General features: G+C 50.3%; 1 pseudogene; it reads left to right on the forward strand.

The window, feature by feature from the left end:
- Positions 1-1,225: 1,225 nt before the first annotated feature.
- Positions 1,226-23,859, forward strand: part of LOC133799777 (DNA polymerase delta small subunit-like) — a 28,143-nt pseudogene continuing 5,509 nt past the window's right edge.

Here is a 23,859-nt window from a genome sequence, read left to right on the forward strand (position 1 = left end):
AAACTGCATTTTAACAAGTGACCACGCGGTCCGGAGACGTCCGGACCCCACGCTCACTTGGGGGGGTATACATGGCTAAGGCATAGCCATACGCCCCTTGAACAAAACATACACAGAACACCACTTATGTGCTAGCATTGTGTTTGAGATTTTTAAATTGTTAAGCTTAGGTTAATTTGTTGCCATGAACATGCTTGCATTACGTGTCATGTGTGCATTATGTGTTTATGTGAAAATTGCCATTGAAATGCCTGCCATTATGCATCATGAAAATTATCTCTTGTGTAGCCCAGCGATGAACAGGACTGGGGGTTGGGGCACATTCAGAGAGCTACGCCAAAACACCCCCAACCTCCGGGCAAGCCCTTCAAAAAATACTCCGAGACCGCTGTAGAGCTTTGCTTCGCAAGCTCCAGCTCCGGGTCCCGCAAGGCGAAAGATGGCAAGATCCGCGACCATTGTAAGCCTTGCTTCGCAGGCTTCAGCTCTGGATCTCACAAAATAATGCATGGCGAGCTCCTCGACCACTGCAAGCTTCAGCTCCAGGAGCAGATATGGTCGATCCCCCATTCACAACAGGCCTTGCTTCGCAAAGCCTCTGCTCCGGGATCGCACATGGTGGGCGTGGCAATTTCCCCGACCGCAACGAGCCTTGCTTCGCAGGGCTCCATGCCAGGTCCCTGAAGTCAGCCACCATGAGGTCCGCAACGACAGTTAGTTTTGCTTCGCAAAGATCTAACCTCAAGTCTAGCGACGCTCACCAAGAGAACTCCCATTCCAGCACCATGGAACGGCTCACCTTAGCAATCCCAACGAACAGTATAACTGCAAGTCCCGGGATTGGCTATTTGCCTTAGGAAAGCTGAAATACGGTGAAAGGAGTCTGGCCGTTGGAGCCAGGAAACGTTCGTAACCTAGAAACTACGTGGGAAAAGACATCAGCCGTAGAGCTTCAAATTGGAAGTGCATAGGTTCTGGCCGTTGGAACCAAAACCTCATGCGCCCCTATAGCAGTTTCTACCGTATAAAAGTCTACCCTAAACGCAAAGTTAAACAGGGAACTCGGCAGAAAACAAAGGAGAATGCTATAATTATGGCAAATATGTCTGCAATGAGAAAAGAGTACAGGGAGCTTCGCCCCAAAGAAAAACACAAATGAAAAATAATAATCAGCAAAGAATATTTTTCACGGAAAATAAGAGCCCTTCAGGCACTGTGGGTGGCAATGGCATCCTCGACCGGGGTCTCGGAGACAGCAGTTTCAACTGGGGCTAGCGGAGTCAGCTCATTGGAAGATGGAACGTCATCGGTGGCAAGTTCAGAGGTCCCCGCCTCTTCAAGGACTTCTGCCTCAGGGGCTCCAGCAGGCTCGTCAATGTTGTAAGTTTGGACGTACACCTCTGGGCCTTGATCCCACACCTGTAGCTTCTCCCTCATGGCGTCGGCATCCTCTCCCAGATAGCCTAATACCTCCGGGTTCGCTTTCCAGAGTTGATGCATGAGGACCACATGCGATATATTAATCGTCCTGTTCAATACCACCTCGACATCCTCCTTCTCCTTCAAGCGCTCTGCCTCGGAGGTTGCCAGCTGTGCCTCTGCGACAGCTAGTTGAGCCCTCAATTTTTCCATCTCGGCCTTGGAGGCATCCCGCTCTCCCTTAAGAGAATTAATCTCCTTGCGCTGCTCCTTATTTTGGTTCAGCACGGATTGCTTCTCGGTCACATGCCCCCTGGCAGTGAATTGCAAGGCTCCGATCTCTTTATCCTTCTTTGCGAGCCCCAACTCCAGCATAGACATGAGATCCCTGCTCCTCTTATGAAGTTGCTCCTCCTCGTGCAACTTATTCTGAAGAGTGGAATATTCCTCTTGCTGCTTAAGGAGGAGATCATTTTTCGATTGCAAGCGGGCTTCCAAGGTATCCTTCTCCACCCTGGCTTGGGATAGCTCTTCCCGGAGCTTGGAGTTTTCGGCCTTCAAGTCATCCGACTGCTGTTTGAAGTCATTCTCTGCGCTGGCCCGGTACTCTCGATATTTGGCAAGATATTTCTTGTCCGCCTCTTCCTCAGCTGTGCGCCGGGCCCGGTCAGCCTTCTCCGAAGCCTCCCCCCTTATGCTCTCGACCTGTTGGGTCAGTTTCAACTTCTCCACCTCCAAGGCCTGGCGAGCCACCTGGCTCTCCTCCAGTTGAACCAGAACTGCACCCACCTCCCGGAACGAGCGTTTCGCGATGAGAGAGGCCTGCAAGGAAAGACAACAGAATAAGTTAAGCAGAACCAAATGCACTAAGACAGATGATCCCAAGACACAACTGACGGCTTACCCTGGACAGTTGCTGCTTCACGGCATGTGTCAGCAACAGCGGATCCTTACTGCTACTGATGGCCCATTTCTCAGAATTGAGCTCGCACAAGCTCAGGGCCATGTCCTCCATCATCTCCGCTCCGAACGGCGCCAATGCATGTCCGAGCCTAGGCACCAGCCTCTTCTCCAAGGCTGGGCCATCCAAAACCGCTTCATTCGGGTGAAGGGATCTCACCCCCTCGGCCAGCTCAGCTCTCTTCACGGCAGACAAGTTGTCTGCCCTTCCCTGAGTAACAGCCTTCTCGGCCTCCAACCGCCTCTTCAAAAAATTATCGGCCCGTCTTACACCCTCCAGGAGGGCAGCGGGGAAACGGGTTGGTTTCTGAGGGAAGTGGAGCTTTAGGCCAGGCAGAGGAAGGTTTGTTTGCTGAGAAGAAGGAGACCCCGAAAGGGTGGACTCCCTTTGGGCTGGAGGAGGAGGAAGACGGGGTATTAGGGACGGTAGCGAAGACACTACCACCCCGGTCTGTTGTTGCAGCTGATGATGCTGTTGTTTCGGCTGCTGCTGTGGCGGTGCTGATTTCCTTTGTTGTTGTTGTTGTTGTTGTTGTTGCTCTTGCTGCTGGAGTTGTGGTTGCTGCTGGGAGAGGGTAGTCTGGCGAGGACTGCGCGCGGCCCGGAGGTCTCCGTCACCTCCGGGGGAAGAATGTCTGAGGCATTTCCTCTTGTCGCCCTCAGCCTCTCCTCCAGGACGCTTGCTCACCCCGGTCCTCTTCACGAGGAACACAAGACCTACCCCATCGTTGCTGCTACCCGAGACCAGCATGGTCTCGCAAGGCCCGTCGGCAGGAGACTTCTCTACCTCCGGAGACACTTGCGCCTCGCCACTTGTCTTCTTGGGAGTGGCAGCTTTACCTCCCCTACCAGCTTTGGCCTTTTGTCCTTTCCCCTTGGACGGGTCTTGGCTGGTGGCAGCCTTCTTAATAAGCGAGGTAGCTCTCCCCAACATTTTTGCTTCAGGATGTTCTGCAAGAAACGTACGAAGCAAGGTTAACGAACCAGCAAGCAATGTGAAAGAAAATAAACAGAAGGCAAGACGATCAACAACATAAAAGCACAATCAAGGTCGCCAATAGGGAACAAGGAACAAAAAAGAGAGACATTTGAGAGGGACAACCATGCACGAGAAACGTGGATGGTCTTCCCCGAGCAAAACAAAACATTGCTTCCTGCTCCAGGAAGCTCCCGTACTCCTTGAAGTCCGGGAATGACATGCTGAGGGAAGAAGGGTCAACCGTGATGACACCTTCTGGCAGACTACCGTCACTCAAACACCCGAGAAGCTCATCTACCCTATCGCAATATCTGTCAAAGGGTATCCTACGCGGATCTAGCCTAAGGAAGCAGGGATCGAACCCCATCTGGGAGGGCCGGGAAAAATCAGATAGGCTGGGGGTGTGAATCAATCGAAAGCTAGCCTTACCTATCCCGGAGGTGCCAGCTCCCGGAGTCCCTTCATTGGGGTAAGCCGCGGCGTAGCGAGCCTCAATTTCTTCTTCCTCCGACTGGGGGTCGGGGAACCTCTCCGCCCAACTGGGGGACAAATTATTCTCGTCCTGGACTGCCTGGCAGATCACCTTGGACAGTTCCAGGGCAATCTGCTCCCGGACGTCAGCGGACACCTGACTTTGCCCCCGGCCACTCACTGGCCCAATACTTTGGAAGGAGGCGAGTAGCCCATACTCTCGCAGAGATTCGGTGGTCACAAGTCCTTCCACCTTCAGCTCTTCCTCAGAGAACCCCTCGTAGAATTGCGACCTCCTTATCATCTCCGCACAGCGAGGCGTCCGCGGGATGGTTTCTGCAAAATTCAAACATGAGTATTAGAGATCCTCCCGAAAGGCAAACCAAACGTAAAGAAACAAAGTTAAAAAGGAGAGGAAGGAGCACTTACCAGGGACTTTGAAGTCCAAAGATAGGGCTAGCACCCTCTTCAGTGGGAAGCCAGTCGTCAGGAACCAGTACTCCCGGAGGTCTGGAACCCTTGCGGTATGACAGGTGGGACACATCACGTCCGCGTGCCTCTCCAGCCTGTAAAATCCCACCTTGTCTGGGTGACCTCTCATGGGCTGAGACTTCAACCCGTAGAAGTACAGCACCTCCTCCGGGGTAGGAGCCTCCAGGTCCCGGGACTTGCAAAAGATGTACCACCCCGCTAGGAGCTTGTAGCTGGGGGGAATCAACTGGAAGGGGGCAATCCCCGCCTTCACACAGAAATTGGCAAAGTAACTTCTTAGGGGCAAGTGCGCCCCACACACTATGTGTGCCCAGCTCCAGGCATCAAAACCCTGGTGACTCTGACTAGCAGACTCACCCAGCACCGACAGACGGTGCCACATCTGGCCTGGGATATTCTTCAGGCCTGCCTCTGAGGTGTACAGCTCCAGCATGCCGTAGTTCCTGAACAGGTTCGGCTTCTGGTCCATCTCCCAGATTGAACTGTTGGTAGTCGGTGGGCTAGCCGCGACCACTTTTGTCTTTCCTTTCCCCTTTGCGCCAGCGACAGGGGAACCTCTCTCCTGGGCGGATTCAGCCTCTACCGCAGCGACAGTTCGTTCCTTTGAGGTGTTCATCACTGAACAAAAGAAACAAAGAAGAAAACACTCTAAGCAGTCAGCACCCTTGTCATACCCTAACGGTATCAAAGGCGTCGGGGAGAACCTCCCCGAAAACTTCTTGGAGAGGCTCCCACCGAGCTTGCCGAGGGGTTGGCACCAGGCCACCCGAAAGGCAACAAGGAACCAAACTCAAACTCTGAGCCTAAGCCCGCCGAGAGAAGTGTTTTTCCAGAGAAAGACACCCTAAAGGTGTTCACGCTTATGCCCTAAAACAGCAAAACGAGGAACAACTTTCCAAACGCCAATCGTTAAAGCATGCAAAAAGATTACTTATTGACTCACATCAGTCACATCCCTATCAAAGCCCTATTCACGCATGCACATAGACGATACTGGCAGAAAACTCAACTCTAACAACCACCAACAACCTAAGGTTTGGAAGGAAAAAGGAAAGTAGAAATACTTACTGGTATTCGGGTAGTTGAAGATGGAAGGAGTAACCGGATCACTGCACAGCACAATCGCGAGAAGTAAAAGCTGCAAAGACAAACGATGATTCAAACCCTGAACTTCGGCGAACAAACCCACTGCCAAATCAAAAGAAAAGTTTCTAGATTCCTTACCAAAAGAAGTGGCAAGTCCGAAGGAATGGAAGCTTGGAAACCTGAGAGTTCGAAGGTTTGGGAATCTGAAAATCTGAAAGATAGAGAATTTGAGAGCGTAAAGAGGAAGAGAGGCCCGTTCCCTAGTTTTTATAGCAGGAATGAAGTCCTTTCGAAACCTACACATGGACGGTCCTGATCTTCCCATACCGCATGCATCAGATCCGACGGCTGGAGATGAAGCGCCGATCCTATTTATGACTCCTCGGATGGGAATAAAGTATTTGTTTCCCATCATTATACCATCTCGGGCCCGGTGCACCATTAAAAACCGTCAAATCATTACTCAGATGCCTGACGCACGCATACTCAGCCAGTCTCCTCACGCACACGTCTTGGTCGCAGAGGCACTCCCGACATGACGCGTGGCCCTTGCCACACTTGAGTACTTGAGTTCAAACAGAAGAAATTTCTTTTCTTTTTCATACTAACACTCAGGCGGGAAAAAGGAACCCTTCCAGGAACACAGGAGGTGACCCCTCGCCTAATCTAGAAACCAGAATACCCGGAGGACTGTACAAGCTCCCGAATCTCTCAAAGCTCCGTGACCTTGGGGGGTAAATGTTATCCAGATTTCTGGATAGCGTTTAGATGGATATCCTCGGGGAAGCAGAATTATCAAAGTCTTTCATAGAAAGTGACCAGAGCTCGCGGATGGACAGAAAGGCTTCGCCTCTACCGTTTAGTGTCTGGCTTACTCTTTCAAGCAAACGCGACACGGAAGCTCGTCAACTCTCCCGGACTCCCGAAGGCATATCCTTCGGGGAAGCTCCTTCCAGGAGAAGCTCTTCAGGTTGCCTTCGCGGAAACAGTTCCGTGCCACGCACGGAACAAGACCAAGCGGTCGAGTCATGGAGGAGGCATATTTGGAATGATATCCACCTGACACAGGATCCCGCCTGACACGCCCGACAGGTCAAAGCCGCACACATCCCAGCACGCCTAAGGGTACCTTTTCGCCTACTGTTCCGCTGACAACTTGGAAAAGACGGCTGACTTTGTGTATTCCCCATATTATCACGTAAATATACCCACATAGAGTCTTGTAGCCATGCTACTACAGTAATTGTATCCCCTATTTGTGGCTGGTGTAATTAAGACTAATGGGACAGAGTAAAACCCTAATAAAAAACCCTAGCTATAAAAACCCCCTCATTTGACGATAGAGGGGACGGCCAACAAATTACATAGCAAGAACTTTGCTAAAATCTCTCTAGCTTCATCTTCTTCAAGAGAACCCGAGAGAAACACTGTGAGTGTGTGAAGTTCTTGTACACCAGCCATCTTACTGTAATTCTCTACAAGTATAATAACATCGACTCGTGGACTAGGGCTCGTTAACGCCTGAACCACGTAAAAAACCTGTTTGTCTAATTATATTCCTGCACTTCTACAGTTCTTATCTTTTTATTATTCTGTTTGTATTCGTTTCCGAAAAACTCGGTAAACAATAGTATAGTCAGATTTACTTTGCTCGTCTTCACATGTTGAGGACTATTCTCTATTCCCTTGCTCCTAATTGGAAACGTCATTTACCAGGTCCTTGCAAATTCTAAGACTAATTTCAAAAGAGGTTTAGTTGTGTTGTAATAGTTTTTTTTGCTTCAATCTTGTATATGCATTGTGGTTGCATGTTTATTTTGATTTGGGTTTTATGTTTATTACTACTTTGTAGGTTTTTGTTATTGATGTTTAGCTATCCGTTCGAGCTATGGCTTTCATAAATCTTGTTCTCTTGTTGAGTTTTGCAGTACGTACTTGTTATACCCAAAAATTGGATAACGCATCCTAGGAGGCTAAGGAGAATGCATTCTAGGAGAGCTAAGGGGAGTGGTCCTAGGAGACCCCAAGGAGGATGTGGTCCTAGGAGATCCCAAGGAGAAAGTGGTCTTAGGAGACCCCAAGGAGGATGTGGTCCTAAGAGACCCCAAGGGTGTGTAGGAGGCAACCCTCGTAAGGTTTCCTAAGTGTTTGCTCGAACGTGTCCAAGGTAAGTAGCTAAGGAGGAGGAGTCTCATGCAAAAGGAAGGAGACTTAGATTTTGATAAGGAGAGCCTATACAATGTTCGATCGGACATGTTTGGGAGATGCTAAAGGAGAATGCCTTGATCTTGTCCAAGGTGAGATGTTATGGAGGAGGTTGCCTCAATGTTGCCTAAGGTGAGATGCTAAGGAGGTTGCCTCAATGTTGTCCAAGGTGAGGTGCCAAGGAGGTTGCCTCAATGTTGTCCAAGGTGAGGTGCCAAGGAGGTTGCCTCGCACCACCTTGGTCCGAGGAGAAGCCAAGGAGATTGGTTCAAGGAGGAACATGGCATGCTAGAGGAGAGTGTCATGCTAGAGGAGAGAAGTGCATGTCCTACCACCATGCACGTTCAACCCACGAAGTGCATGCCCTACCACCATGCACGTTCAACCCATGAAAACATGTCCTACCACCATGCATGTCCTACCACCATGCACGTCCGACCAACACTTGCATGAGTGGTCAGTAGGAGGTGGATCAACTAGCTAGAGGAGACTAAGTCAAGATTCCCAGAGACAGCTTCAACAACATACGCAGGAATCTCTCATTCTTCCCACAAATGGGGGGTTTGTTACATTTCGAATTTTGAATGTTTAAATGTAATAAATATAATAAAATATCCCTATCATAAAGGGATATCAGTTGAGGATCCCAGGCCTATAAATAGAGAGCTTATGGGATGAGAGAGGGGTTCTTCTTCGGCTTCTTCTTTCTAGAGAGAGAAAATTGGGTCTGTCTATTCTAGAGAGAGAAAGTGCTGAAATTAGAGAGAATTCTTGTATTTTCACAATCTGTACTGAAGAAACTCAGTTGGCTCAGTCCATCTGATCTTGAGTATAGGTCTATAAATCACAACTCTAAGTGGATTAGGCTATTACCGACAATCGGGGTTGAACCACTATAAAAATCTCCTGTGTTATTTACTTTTCTTGTTTAAACCGTCTGTGTCGTTTTTATTTCTCTTGAAGGCTTGTCCTATTTGACGTTCTCACGTCGTTGGCTAAAAACGCAGTCAACAGTACTATTTTGGAATTAGAAGAGGGGAAGGAATGCATACTTGTTGGAACCTTGTTCAAGCACATGAAACTCAAACCTTCAATTCTTTAGGAGTACTCTTAAGGAGGTATAGTTGTTGCTTGTATTGGTGCATATATTTTGATACATGATCATTGGATTTGAATAAGAATGGAATATTTGGAAAGTAAGAGTCTGCAATCTTTCTGTTTACAAAGACTGTTGCCCCACTTGTTAAGGTACATAATTTTATGTACACATATGATTACCTTGTCTTAGAAGATGAAAGTGGAAGAGTTAAGCTTAGTGGCCATGCTCTTTCGCGTCCTGTTTATGTTACAAGTAATTGTCATGAACAAAGTATTAGAATAGAGTATGAAATATTTTGTTGATTTCATTCGGTATGCCTTTTAAAATTGTTAACTTTTGATTAACATGATACTTTGACAGGGGTGGTTGTTGCTTTGCATGGAAAAGCAGGACCTGGTGATTTCGTTGTTGAAAATGTTTTGGAAGTTGGCCTACCTCCACAAATTGAGAGATCACTTAAATCAAGTACAATCTCTTAATTTTCCTAATGTTCGTTAGAACTTTGTGCATCGTCTTTTTTTCTCGTAGATAGGACATAAGAAGTAGAATTATGTAATTCAAGCCAATAAAGAAACAATTGAGTCATACCGTTGCTATGAAATATGACCATTGGTTTTCACTCCTTGCATAAGAAGACAAATATGTTGTTTTTGTATCTGGGTTGGGAGTTGGAAGTGGCAATTCTAACCCTCTCCAGTTTTAGCTTCTTGTTGATCACATTACTGGACATATAGGAGATGAAGAGGTTCATTTTATATTGTCTATCTAATTTAATGTGGCTAAAAAATTGACAATTTTTTGGCATACTAACTTTCTAGAGCTAAAAAATGAACAGGAGCAAGGTATTGCAGCACAAATAGTTCAAGTTGTAATTGCTGGAAATTCATTTGAAATTCCTTGAGAACTTCTTAATGAACAAGTGAGGAATGTTAGATGTGTACTAGACATATTTTTACCAATTTTTGAATTGTTATAACTTCCTATATTGAAAACAAGATATGTTTATATTTAGTATTGAATAAACTCAACTATAGAAAAATGTAGGTAAACGTAAGTTGTGTGCCCCGTATATCTAGGCCTTCCTAATGTTTATATGCAATTTGGCACTTTGTTTTATATTACTATGTTCTCATATTTTACCTTCTCCCAGTTGTGGTCTTTGATAGTGTCAAGATTTATTACATTGAATTTGTTGACGGTGAGAACTCGTCAACTAAGTTAAGTTGGAAAGAATTGCAAGATCAAGATTATCAATAGAATAAGCCTTAGAAATTTAAGTATCAACTCTAAGAACAATTGCAGAAGAACAAGAACAATGGTGAAATCATTTTTTCATTCACTATGGTGCACTTGCTACAGTAAATTTTCCAACCCCCTTCCATGTGGAATTGGGGTTTATTTTATAGTAGGCTCTAATGGCCCCTGATACAATGTGGTCCAGGGGACCAGGTAGTACGCCAGTACACTGTCAAGTGAGTGGTCTCAGGGGTAGTGGTGTCTGCTCCAGGACATGGTGGGTGCACCTCCACTTTAGTACTTGATCGTACTTCCACTACCTGCCTGGTACGGGTGTCAGAGGAGTGGCTTCAGATGTAGTGGCACAGGTAGTTACCGTGTCAGCTCTGATATACGGTTAGAGATATGCAGGCTATATCACCACTCCTCGTACGTCCACTACTTTTCAAGGATGGATGTGAGAGTTGTACACCAATACACACTTCTTACCTGTGCGATCCTTTTGAGCCGCACGTAGGCTTTTGCAATTGTAAGGCGTCTGTCCCTTTTTCCTTTGAGAGTCTCTTTTCCGCTAATATAGTCATTCCTATTGGTGTGAGTCACCGTAGAGTTAGTTGGTGTGCATCGGGGGTGCAGATATGCGATGCACAAAGTGCACTTTATGAGAGCCTTGCAAGGTGCTAGGCCTAGGCACCTGAGCGAGGTTTGTGAGATGCTGACCTAGAGGCCTTCCTGGAAGCCACTGAATTTGACCCACGAAGCCCTCCTACGAGCCATGAGCCTGGGCACGCGAGGCCCTCCTATGCATCACGGACCTGGGCACGTGAGGCCCTCCTACGAGCCTTGAACCTGGACACCCGAGGCCATCTCGCGAGGCATGGTCCGAGGCATGCGAGGCCCTCCTACAAGCCATGCACCTGGGCACGCGAGGCCATCTCACGGGGCACGGTCCTAGGCGTGCGAGGCCCTCCTATGAGCCATGAGCCTGGGCACTTGAAACCATCTCGCGGGGCGCGGTCCTAGGCATGCAAGGCCCTCCTACGAGCCATGAGCCTGGACACGTGAGGCCCTCCTATGCGTCACATACCTGGGCACGCAAGGCCATCACGTGGGACACGGTCCTAAGCACGCGAGGCCCTCCTACGAGCCACGAACCTGGGCATGCGAGGCCATCTCGCGAGGCATGATCCGAGGCATGCGAGGCCCTCCTACGAGCCATGAGCCTGGGCACGCGAGGCCCTCCTACGAGCCACAAAACTGGGCACGCGAGGCCATCTCGCGAGGCATGGTCCGAGGCATGCAAGGCCATTCCACAAGCCTTCCGGCGAGGCAAGGATCTAAGCGAGGTTAGGGGAGGCCTTCTCTCGCGAGGCCCTCGAGGTGCAGCCACGGCGAGGCTAGCCGAGGGGTGCATGCGAGGCCGTTGTGAGAGGGCGGTGTCCTGAGCGTCTCGCGGCTCAAATATGTATTTAGGCCTTTTTGGGACCTTAGCACGCGTCTTGGGTATTTTATGGGCATGGAATATTGAGCATCCACACTTGCCCCCCAGTCTAGGAAAGGACCTTTAGGTGCTCTTGTAGACTATTCCCCTTGATTCTTATAAATAGGCCTTCATGCAAGGCCTATTATTTACACCTTACTTCCTTAGCTTATTGGTATCTAGATCCTTACCCCTTTCAAGAGGTAAGGGGTTCAATCCCCCACAACTCCACTTTTTCCATAGTTTTCTTTATTTTTTTTTCATTTAATTTTTTTTTTAACATATGAGCTAATTTCTTGGGGTATCTATTTGGAGGCTAACATATCCTTTTGGTCTATTTTTGCAGACGCGTAAATTCGACCATTTGGTGCTTTTGGCCCTCGACCTCCTTTCGACCTCGACAACGCTCCATCTTATTCTCTTGAGGTATATTTTCTTTTTCCCTCACGTTCATTGGGTCCAAATTAGCATTACTCGGAATGGGGTACCTTGGCCTGAGCTTGTAGTGAGTTTGACCATATGCATGCCCCTCTTTTTTATACCTTGTAGTGGGCCATTTAGGACGTTTGCATCTAGAGATATTAAGTCTATTCCTTTGTGTTTTGTAGCCATCCCCTCATTTATACGTGAACCCCTTTTTGCTTTCGGGACGAGGTCTCATGGCCAGTGACGGCCCGTCCGACATACCTCCGGGGGTTTAATTTATTGACCTGTCCTCAGACTCAGAGTCCCATGAGGAAAACCCCTACCAGGACTATTACTCCTTAAGGCAGGCCCGTATCCGCCATCTCGAGTACATGGCTGAACTTAGGCGTAACATTTAGGTGGTGGAGAACAAAATTGACTCGGTGTCGAGAGGAGACGAAGCACCTTTTCCCCCAGACCTTAGTGACCATGTAGCGAGCCTTAGGATGACCCTTTTAGAATTGCAGAGGGAGTTGGAGTTTATGGAGGCACACCTTCCGCCTGAGCCCTCCAGCCCATCCTCACCTGATGACGGTCATGGGGCTGCCTCCACTTCTCCTCAGCCTCTAGTCTCGGTTTTTCCTAGCTCAGGACTTCCGCAGTCGTTCCCTCGATGGAAGACTCTTGCTAGGAAAAAAAATGGAGGGTCAAGTGTTCTGTCTCTTCCTCACCTTTTTCTTTTGATTTTGCACATATGCCGAGGGCACGATGACAGGTATCTATCCCTGAACAGGACGACGCTCCTTTACTGGTGTCCAAGCTGGTGTCGCATGTGTCAGAGAATAAATTGAAAGAAATTGTGAAGCACTATCGTGTTCCCCCAGAATACGCCTTATACGCTCCTCTGGAGACATGCCGGGCTGACCGCCCTAGGGCTGGCCTCGTGGCTTTGAGCGAGCACATTTTGAAGGCGGGTGGCACGATCCCCTTGCACCCGTTTTTCATAGCGGTCTTTAACTATTTCGACCTGGCCCCCCTTCAGCTGTCACCCAACAGTTGGTTGACCTTGAGCTGCCTTTTTGTGGTATTCAAGGAACTGGCGAAACGTGCTCCTACGACGCAAGAGGTGCACTTCCTGTACAACCTCATGGCTTCTCCCAAGTCCAAGGGCTTCTACTATTTGCAAAAGGCCAATAACGGGCTCCCCTTGATAGAGGACTCAGTGTCCAATACGGGGTCTTGGAAACAAGAATTTTTCTTCGTGGAGGGCCCTCTCTCTGTCCGCAAGCACTTCCGCGCCACCCCCAGTAAGTACCCTGGTCCTCCTTTTCTTTTTGTTGGAACTTACTGTCTTGTACTTATGTTTGCATTGACAATGGCGTGGATCAGGCAGAGCAATTTGTTGTTCCCGCGGTCGTTGGGCCGGAGGCGGACGCAGTGAAGGACCTCATTAATGCTGACTCCGCCATGAAGAAGGCGGCATTCCTATTCACCATGGAAAACCTCAACCTCCACCAGTTGTCCCCAGTTTCAGACCACAAGTTCCTGTGGTCGATTTCTGGTTCAAAGAAGACAATTGCTGCACCGGCTGAGCCTTTCCCAGACGAAGGTGAGGCTGAGGAGGAGCCGGGGGAAGCCCCCCTTGAACGCGGGGGACCTCACCAGCGATCCTTGTCCCCCGGGGGATGCCCCCCTTATGACTCTTATGACCAGGACATGGCCTTCCCATCTCGAGACCAGCATGTCGCACCGAGATGTTATGTTTGCCCTGAACCTGAGGACTATGACGCCTTCCCTCAGGCTCCTCTCAACCCTGGACCATCGGGGACTTACTTCACCGACCTTCCGGAGCCTCCCTCTGATCTACTAGAGCCTCAGTTTTCTACATTCACCGCGCCCCCTCCCGCTTTGGCGAGCGGGTCGTTTGTCCTCATCCAGCCAGGTGCCCCTGGTGCGGATAGGGAGCCCTGGGTGACTCGAATGGCAATGTCTTACGGGCAGCAATACATCCAACTTGCCTCGAGCCTCCCCGTATCTGACTGGAATGGCCTTGGGAATGTGGCTTAGTCGGACCTTGGGGAAAATCTAAGGCACACCATGACTTGGGTGAGTTCCCGCACCTCGCGTCGGCCCTATTATGTATAGGTGTTTATGCATATATTTTTTTTTGTCACTTATTGTTGTTGTTGTTAACTTTCTTGTGCAGGCCTATACTGTGGCTCTGCGGTTTGCTGACTCAGCTGGCAATCTTTCCGCGTCATGCACCGAGAGGGACCGTCTTGCAGCATGGGCTCAGGAGCTTGAGAGAGAGCTTAATGAAACCAAGGCTAAGTTTTCAAGGGTTCGGACCAAACTTGCCAACTCGTTACTAAAGAGGAAGAAAGTGGTTGCTAAGGCCAAGGAGCTACAAGGCCAAGTTACCAGCTTGGAGAGCAAACTCCAGGGGTCCAAGGCCATCGCGGCCGTGTCGCAGCAGAGAGTTACTCAGTTGGAGGCCAAAGTCGAGGCTATCAGGGCCAAACTGTAGGCTGCTAGGGCCAATGTCACCACATTGCAGCAGATAAATGCTTCCTTGGAGGCGGAGAAGACTGCCATTGTGCACAGGTCCATAGACCGTGCCCTTTACAGCGTGTGGAGGCAGGATCCCAATTTAGATTTCTCTTCTTTTGGTGAGCACGCCGTCGCTCGAGTGGCCATGTGGAGCGCCCGCGGTAGGAGGCCCTGAAGTAGTTATTTCATAACTTTTGTCAGCTAGCCCACCATGGGTGTACACTCTCTTATTTTATTTTTTTTGTATTTTGAGCCTTTGTAATATGATTATCATTACTACTTTTCTTTTGTAACTCTTGTACTGTCTTCAAAACTTTCTTTTTTAATGTATATATACATGTGTTGCTATTTATCTCTTATTCTACTACATTTGAGGTCCTTTTGAGCCTGCATGATGGGGTTTGGTTGGTTCCCCTCTTTTATTTACCGGGCTGGAGGTCCTTTGGAGCCCATGTGAAAGGGTTCACTGGGACCTCTTTTGGTGCCTTTTGATTACTCTTATAAGGATATTTTTACCCCTTGGGTCCTAGCTATCCTTTTATATATTCTTGCGCGCACTTATTTTTTTTTTTGCGAGAAGCGTCCTTCTCGTCGTATTCATAGTACTATTTTTGCAAGGGTCTCTTTTAGGACCCTTTTTGGCTAGACAGCTTGGTGGCCGCTCTAGACTTATTATTTTCGTTACCATCTTTTTCTTTTGTAAGTCCCTATGGCCTCCTTGGTGTTCACAAGGGTAGCTAATCCTTGTGATCCCAGGGGATGCCTTGTAAGGACTTCGCTTAAGGCCCTGGTATAGGGGGTCCCTCTAGGATCCCCCGTTAAAGGGTCCTTTTTAGGGTCATGGTCCCTTTTGGGTCCTCCTACTCGTTGCTTGCTTTATCTCCACGGGCCACTTCCTCCTGATGGAGGGCCCTTTTTAGGATCCTCTTAGTGCATAGGGTCCTTTTTAGGGTCCTCCTGATAGGGGGTCGTTTTTAGGATCCTCTTGGTAGAGGGTCCCTTTTAGGAGCCTCCTTTTTAGGAGGGCAAGGGGTCCTTTTTGGGATCCTCCGTTTTAGGAGGGCAAGGGGTCCTTTTTAGGAGCCCTTTTTAGGTTCCCCTTGCTAGCTGCATGTTTTTGCCTCCTGTCCTGCCCCCCAAGTGTTTGGTGAAATTTATTTCGACAGGCACTTAGGCAGACACCCGCGTAGCGAAGAAAAGTAACACATGAAGTCGCAAACAGTTTCATTCATAGAGTTCTGGCTACAGTGATACATATAAGATTCTCAAAGGAAATAAAAAAAAAACTTACACCTACTTAGGAGGTTATCTAAGTAACCTCTTTGATTCTTCTCTACCATACTAAGATAACATGCAACATTTTTGAGAACCTATCCTTTTAGCACTGGGCGTGGGTGCCTTACTGGTAGTACTTCCTAAGGTGCTCCGCGTTCCATGCTCGAGGTATGATGGTGTCGTCCATGCGCGCCAGCTTATAAGTGTTTGGGGGTATGCACTGAGCAACCTGGTAGGGCCCCTCCCAGTTCGCCCCAAGCATTCCTGCCCCTGGGTCTCGCATGTTGGGGATTACTTTCCTTAGCACCAGGTCGCCAACTCTGAAAGTTCTCTCGTGCACCCTCGAGTTGTAGTACCTTGTTGCGCGCTGTTGGTATACCGCCACCCTCATTTGTTTTTTTTCCCTTCTCTCTTCTAGCATGTCCAAGCTCTCAGCCAGAGCTACGCGGTTGGCCTCGTCTCCATATGCCTGTACCCTGAAGGAACTCACCTGCATCTCCACTGGGAGGACAGCCTCGCACCCATATGCTAAGGAGAATGGGGACTCTCAGTGGTCATGCGAGGGGTGGTTCTGTAGGCCCATAGCACATTTAGAAGCTCTTCCACCCAGGCTCCTTTCATCTTTTCTAACTTGGTTTTTAGGTTCTTTTTAAGAACCCTATTAATGGCCTCCACTTTCCCATTGGCATGTGGGTGTACTACTACTAAAAAAATCCTCTTTATCCCCCTTCCCCTACAATATTCCTCAAAGGCCCCCCCCTCAAACTGGGTGCTGTTGTCAGAAATAATTTTGTAGGGCACTCCGTATCTGCAGACAATGAATTTTTTGACGAAAGAGGTGATGTGCTTGGCAGTTATCTTCACGAGTGGCTCCGCTTCAACCCACTTGGTGAAATAGTCCACAGCTACCACTGCATACTTCACCCCTCCCATACCCACAGGAAGGGCGCCGATCAAGTCTATCCCCCACATAGCGAAGGGCCAGGGGCTGGTCAGGCTAGTTAACTCATTTGGGGGCCTCCGAGTGTAGTTAGCGTGTTTTTGACATTTGTCGCATTTCTTGACAAAGTTGTTTGCATATTTCTCCATTGAGGGCTAGTAGTACCCTTGTCTTATGGCCTTCCTAGCCGTTGAGGGTCCGCTCTCATGGTTACCACACTCTCCTTCATGTATCTCATGCAGTACTTTTAACGCCTCCTCCTTCTCTACACATCGCAGGAGTGGCACTGAGAACTCTCTCTTGTATAGAACCCCGTCTATTAAGGTGTAACTAGCTACCATATACACCAACCTTCGGGCCTCTTTCTTGTCCACAGGCAAGGTTCCTTCCTCCAAGTACCTTTTAATCGGCTCAGCCCACGACTCCTTTGGGATACTAACCATATGTATGCCCGCGCTTACGATGCTGGGTTTGGGTAAGTACTCCACGGGTATCGACTCCAGGATATCCCCATCCTTGGTGGAAGCCAGCTTCGCGAGTGCATTGGCATGGGAATTCCTTTCTCTGGAGATATGCTCTATGCTATATGCTACTAACCGTCCCAGATAGCCTTTCACCCTCTCCAAGTAGGCTGCCATCTTGGGTCCTCTCGCCTGATATTCCCCCTCTACTTGGTACACCACCAACTGAGAGTCGCTAAAAATATGAAGGCGCGTCACTTTTAGCTCCTGGGCTAAACGCAAGCCAGCCAGGAGCGCCTCGTACTCCGCCTCGTTATTGGAGGCCTCAAACCCGAATCGGATCGCACAATACATCTTGTGTCCCTTAGGTCCTGTCATCATGATACCTGCTCCAGATCCTCCTTCATTGGACGCCCCGTCCACATGCAGACTCCATTCCCCAAGATCCCCTTGTTCTTCCTCTATGACAGGCTGCTCCCCCTCTTCACTTCTTCCTCCATTCGGCTGACGGGTGAACTCCACTATAAAGTCTGCCAGCACCTGTCCATTGATGGAAGCTCTTGGGGTATACACGATATTGAATTGACTCAACTCGATCAACCATTTCATCAGCCTCCCTGAGGTCTCAGGTTTATGCAAGACCTGCCTTAAAGGACTATCCATGAGAACCTGAATTGTGTGTGCATGGAAGTAGGGCCACAACTTCCTTGAGGCCACAACTAATGCATAGGTCAACTTTTCAATCTCTGGGTACCGGTTCTCCGCGTCCACCAAATGCTTGCTGATATAGTACACGGGTTGTTGCTGCTTCTTCTCCCCTTTAACCAAGGCTGCACTTATGGCATGTTCAGACACTGCCAAGAACTGGTATAGCTTCTCGCCTTTCTCAGGTTATGCCAATAGGGGTGGCTTCCCCAAGTGCTCCTTCAGCTTGATAAATGCCTCTTCACATTCCTCATCCCAAGCGAACTTTTTGCTCCCTTTGAGGATGTTAAAGAAGGGGAGGCACTTATCAGTTGACCTTGAAATAAATCTATTAAGGGTCGCCACCCTTCCCATTAAGCATTGCACTTCCTTCTTGTTCTTAGGCGGGCTCATCTCTATCAGGGCCTTTATCTTATCGGGATTGGCCTCGATGCCTCTGGAGTTGACCATGAAGCCCGAATTTTCTTGAGGACACACCGAAGGTGCACTTGACGGGATTCAACTTCATTCGATACTTCCTAAGTGTTGACGGTGAAATCTCGTCAACGAAATTAGATCAGAAAACTCAAAGGTAAGTCAGGTGATGTTTATATAAGAGCTGAGAATAAACTTTAAGGAAAAGTAAACACAAGTAAATGATGGAGCAAGTCTTGGTATATTTCTCAATAGCCTCTGCTTACAATGAATTTTCCAACCCCCTCCCATGTGGGAGAAGGGTCCTTTTTATAGTAGGCTCTGATGGCCTGGGAAACATGGTGGTCCAGGAGACCAAGTGGTACATAAGTACTCAGGCAGGATAGTGGCTTCAGAGGTTGGGGTTGTACATCCAGCACTGGAACAGGTGTCAGGAGAATGCCTCCACTACTTGTCTGTACCCATGTCTGATGAGTGGTGGCAGGTGTAGTGGCGCAGGAGGTAGCAGTGTCGGCTCTGACCTATGGCCGTAGACGTACGGACCATGACTCTGGTCCCAGTAGTCCCACTGGCACTGGTATCCGTACTTAGTACTTGTCGTACAAATATGTCTCATTCGACTCGTACGGGATCCCCTGAACATAGGGATCTCGAGGTGTAAGGAATGGGACCCTTGGTGAGTATAATGGCCGTGGCGTGAGGTGGGGGTCTCAGGTCCTTGACATGAGATGCCTAAAACACCCCGAGGTCACCCATGTGCATAGGCCATAGGCACGTGGCCTTGACGGATGTCTAAGGATATGTGGCGAAAGGCCTTCCTTGCGACCCCCTTGGTGGGGCGGCTCTTTTGATGCATGGCTTCAATCGCATGGCCACCAGGTGGCATGGCTTCTACTCCCTCGTGAGAGCCCCTTGGAAGGCCTATTGACGACGCAGCTCCCTAGTTGCTGATGATCCCCTCCCCCTCGTGGCTATGTGATGGTGTGACTCGCTCGGGGCACGGGGCCGAACATCTGCTGAGGTGCGAGGCTACGAGGCCATGGGCGCGACGCCGAGGATGCTCCAGCGAGGCCATGCGGGCGCGGCGCCGAGGATGTTCTACCGAGGCCACTGGTGCGACACCGAGGACGCTCCAGCGAGGCCATGCGGGCGCGGAGCCGAGGACGCTCCAGCGAGGGCACGGGCGCGACGCCGAGGGCGCTTCAGCGAGGCCATGTGGGTACGACGCCGAGGGCGCTCTAGCGAGGCCATGGGCGCGACGCCGAGGGCGCTTCAGCGAGGCCATGTGGGTGCGACGCCGAGGGCGCTCCAGCGAGGCCATGGGCGCGACACTGAGGATGCTCCAGCGAGGCCATGTGGGTGCGACGCCGAGGGCGCTCCAGCGAGGCCATGGGCGCGACGCCAAGGGCGCGACGCCAAGGGCGCTTCAGCGAGGCCATGTGGGTGCGACGCCGAGGGCGCTCTAGCGAGGCCATGGGCGCGACGCCGAGGGCGCTTCAGCGAGGCCATGTGGGTGCGATGCCGAGGGCGCTCCAGCGAGGCCATGGGCGCGACGCTGAGGATGCTCCAGCGAGGCCATGCGGGCGCAACGCCGAGGGCACTCCAACGAGGCCACGGGCGCGACGCCGAGGACCCTCCAGCGAGGCCATGGGCGCGACGCCGAGGACACTCCAGCGAGGCCATGGGGGCTTGGACGCGAGCCCATGGGCGCTGGGGCGTGCGCCTGTGTGCGCGAGATCACCTTGCACGACATGGTTCTTGGCCTGCGAGGCCGTTGCGAGATGGTGACGGCTCGATTGCCTCGTGGCTTAAGCATGCACTTGGGCCTTCGAGGGACCTCAGCGCATGTCCTAGTTCTTTTATGGGCGTGGAATATCGAATGTCTACAATGGCTCACTAAGTGATGCTTCCCTTGGGACAATCTCTCAGTTTCACAAGACTTATAGGTCTGAGCCTGATAATGTGACTAAGTGACCTTTAGCCTTGTATTTTCACCATGTACTAGGGATTTTTTTTTCTTGGTGGATTTTTGGCATCCACACTTGCCCCCCAGTCTATAGGGAGGCCTTTAGGCGTTCTTGTAGACTCTTCCGTTCCTTTTTATTATTCTCTTATTCTTCTTCTTTTTTTTTTTTTTTATATTTATCATGTTCGAGGTCCTTTTGAACCCACGCGAAAGGGGGTTTGGTAGGTCCCTCTGTGGTGCGCCTTGGTTGCACCTATAAGGATATATTGACCCCTTGGGTTCTAGTTATCCTTTTATATATCTTCGCGCGCGCTTATTATATCTTGCGAGAAGCGTCCTTCTCGTCATTAGGCGTAGTACTATTTTTGCAAGCGTCTTCTTTGAGACCCTTTTTGCAAGCGTCTTCTTTGAGACCCTTTTTGGAAGCGTCTACTTTGAGACCCTTTTGGATAGCGTCTACTTTTGAGACCCCTTTTGGAGGCGTCTACTTTGGAGACCCTTTATGGAGGTGTCTACTTTGGAGACCCTTTTTGGAGGTGTCTACTTTGGAGACACCTTTTGGTGGCGTCTACTTTGGAGACCCTTTTTGGAGGCGTCTATTTTGGAGACCCTTTTTGGAGGCGTCTACTTTGGAGACCCTTTTTGGAGGCGTCTACTTTGGAGACCCTTTTTGGAGGCGTCTACTTTGGAGACCCTTTTTGGAGGTGTCTGCTTTGGAGACCCTTTTTGGATGTGTCTACTTTGGAGGTGGTTTCCCCTCAGGTGGGGACTTTCACGGCTAGAGGGTCTTCGTTCCATCTCCAACTTGGCCAGCGACCCCTCTAGCACGATGCCCCCCTTCTATATGGAATCCCCAGACATATTGGGAGTATGGCCACTGGAGGAAGGTTCGCTTTCTTCAACCTGGAAGTTCTTATGGCCCTCTTCCACACGTATGTACCTCTGTGCTCTCTCGAAGAAGTCGTCCAAATCTGAAACTTCCCTTTTGAGCATGTTACTCCATAACTTGCTTCCTGGACGAACTCCGGCTATAATAGCCATCTTGAGCTCCGCTTTGTTTAAATCTCCCACCTTTGTTGCTTCTATATTGAACCTATGGATGTAGTCCCTCAAACATTCATTTTCGCCTTGTTTTATGTTAGCGAGGTTGGTAGTCGGCATGACGTAGTCACAGGCTACATGGTGCTGCTAAAGGAATTCATTAGAGAGTTGCTGCCATGATTTGATTGTTCCTGGCCTTAACCTCTTGAACCACTTGTACGCCACTCCTTTAAGCGTAACGACGAAGCAATGACACTTTGCCCTATTGTTGACCCCTCTTAACCTCATCAAGTTATTGAAGGAGTCTAAGTGATATTTTGGGTCTGTAGTTCCCTCGTACGGAGTCATGCGAGGCTCTCTGAAGCCAATGGGCATTTGTTCAACCTGAATCTCCCTTGTGAAGGGTGAATCACGGTCGAATTCTCCGTCATCCATGCACCCCCCAAGTGCTGTGGTGATCTTGCCCCGAGGGCATCGCATTTTGGTGCCTAGCCCCCTCCACTTTTTGCATAAGGAGTCTTGCAGGGTCTTGGGCTGATCCCTTGCCTTGGTTGTGTCCCTCGGTGGAACCGCGGGGGGTACGTCTCTTACTTCTGACCTCTCCCCATGGAGCTCTTTTCTTAGACCAGGGGGTGCCTCTTTTGAGGGGACTTCGACCTCGTTCTTACGACCATCACCTTCCCTCCGCCTTTGCTCCTGGGGACCTTTTTTTGGCCTAGGTCCCCCCTGATACTTTGTCTGGGGGGTTTTACTGGCGGAAATTTGGGTTCCCCCATCATCTACAGGGACAGTACTTTCCCCTTTTTCATGCTCCTTCCCTTTACGCACAGGCGGGGGTGTGCTTGACTTTCCTCGCAGTAGGTCGTTTAAAACCTCTTGCATGTTCTCTATCTGGGTTTCCAGCCTTCGAGTCTTTTTATGTAACTCTTGAATCTCATCCCTGTAGAGGCGAGTCCTTGAGCTTGAACTTACCGAGTGTACCCCGGGACTCTTGTTTGGCCCGTGCGCTGATGGACCTGGGTCTTGGTGGCCTGAACGTGGTGCTACCGGGGGCTGGTGAAGTGAATGCACTGGCGGCTCCAAATGACCTCCGTCGGGCCGGATGGTCGGGGATGATGCTTCCTTCTCCTCCCTTGGGGGAAGGGACTCCTCCGGTCTGCCTCCATGTTTGGGCGGAGGGGGGTCTTTCTGGGCAGCCCTCCGCTCCACTTCATCCCGGAGAACCTCATCATCTTGTATTTGCCATAGGTGTTTTGAACGTCTTAGCATATTTCTTTGCTGGAAATGATGGAAGAACGCTGGCTTGATGCTTGTTCTTCCCACAGACGGCGCCAAACTGTTGACGGTGAAATCTCGTCAACGAAATTAGATCGGAAAACTCAAAGGTAAGTCAGGTGATGTTTATATAAGAACTGAGAATAAACTTTAAGGAAAAGTAAACACAAGTAAATGATGGTGCAAGTCTTGGTATATTTCTCAATAGCCTCTGCTTACAATGAATTTTCCAACCCCCTCCCATGTGGGAGAAGGGTCCTTTTTATAGTAGGCTCTGATGGCCTAGGATACATGGTGGTCCAGGAGACCAAGTGGTACATAAGTACTCAGGCAGGATAGTGGCTTCAGAGGTTGGGGTTGTACATCCAGCACTAGAGCAGGTGTCAGGAGAATGCCTCCACTACTTGTCTGTACCCATGTCTGATGAGTGGTGGCAGGCGTAGTGGCGCAGGAGGTAGCAGTGTCAGCTCTCACCTATGGTCGTAGACGTACGGACCATGACTCTGGTCCCAGCAGTCCCACTGGCACTGGTATCCGTACTTAGTACTTGTCGTACAAATATGTCTCATTCGACTCGTACGGGATCCCCTGAACATAGGGATCTCGAGGTGTAAGGAATGGGACCCTTGGTGAGTATAATGGCCGTGGCGTGAGGTGGGGGTCTCAGGTCCTTGACATGAGATGCCTGAAACACCCCGAGGTCACCCATGAGCATAGGCCATAGGCACGTGGCCTTGACGGATGTCTAAGGATATGTGGCGAAAGGCCTTCCTTGCGACCCCCTTGGTGGGGCGGCTCTTTTGATGCATGGCTTCACTCGCGTGGCCACCAGGTGGCGTGGCTTCTACTCCCTCGTGAGAGCCCCTTGGAAGGCCTATTGACGACGCAGCTCCCTAGCTGCTGATGAGCCCCTCCCCCTCGTGGCTATGTGATGGTGTGACTCGCTCGGGGCACGGGGCCGAACATCTGCTGAGGTGCGAGGCTACGAGGCCATGGGCGCGACGCCGAGGATGCTCCAGTGAGGCCATGCGGGCGCGGCGCCGAGGATGTTCTAGCGAGGCCACTGGTGCGACACCGAGGACGCTCCAGCGAGGCCATGCGGGCGCGGAGCCGAGGACGCTCCAGCGAGGGCACGGGCGCGACGCCGAGGGCGCTTCAGCGAGGCCATGTGGGTGCGACGCCGAGGGCGCTCTAGCGAGGCCATGGGCGCGACGCCAAGGGCGCTTCAGCGAGGCCATGTGGGTGCGACGCCGAGGGCGCTCCAGCGAGGCCATGGGCGCGACGCTGAGGATGCTCCAGCGAGGCCATGCGGGCGCGACGCCGAGGGCACTCCAGCGAGGCCACGGGCGCGATGCCGAGGACACTCCAGCGAGGCCATGGGCACGACGCCGAGGACACTC

The sequence above is a fragment of the Humulus lupulus genome, chromosome 9 (genome assembly GCF_963169125.1).
Source record: "Humulus lupulus chromosome 9, drHumLupu1.1, whole genome shotgun sequence".
In the NCBI taxonomy this organism is placed as follows: Eukaryota; Viridiplantae; Streptophyta; class Magnoliopsida; order Rosales; family Cannabaceae; genus Humulus; species Humulus lupulus.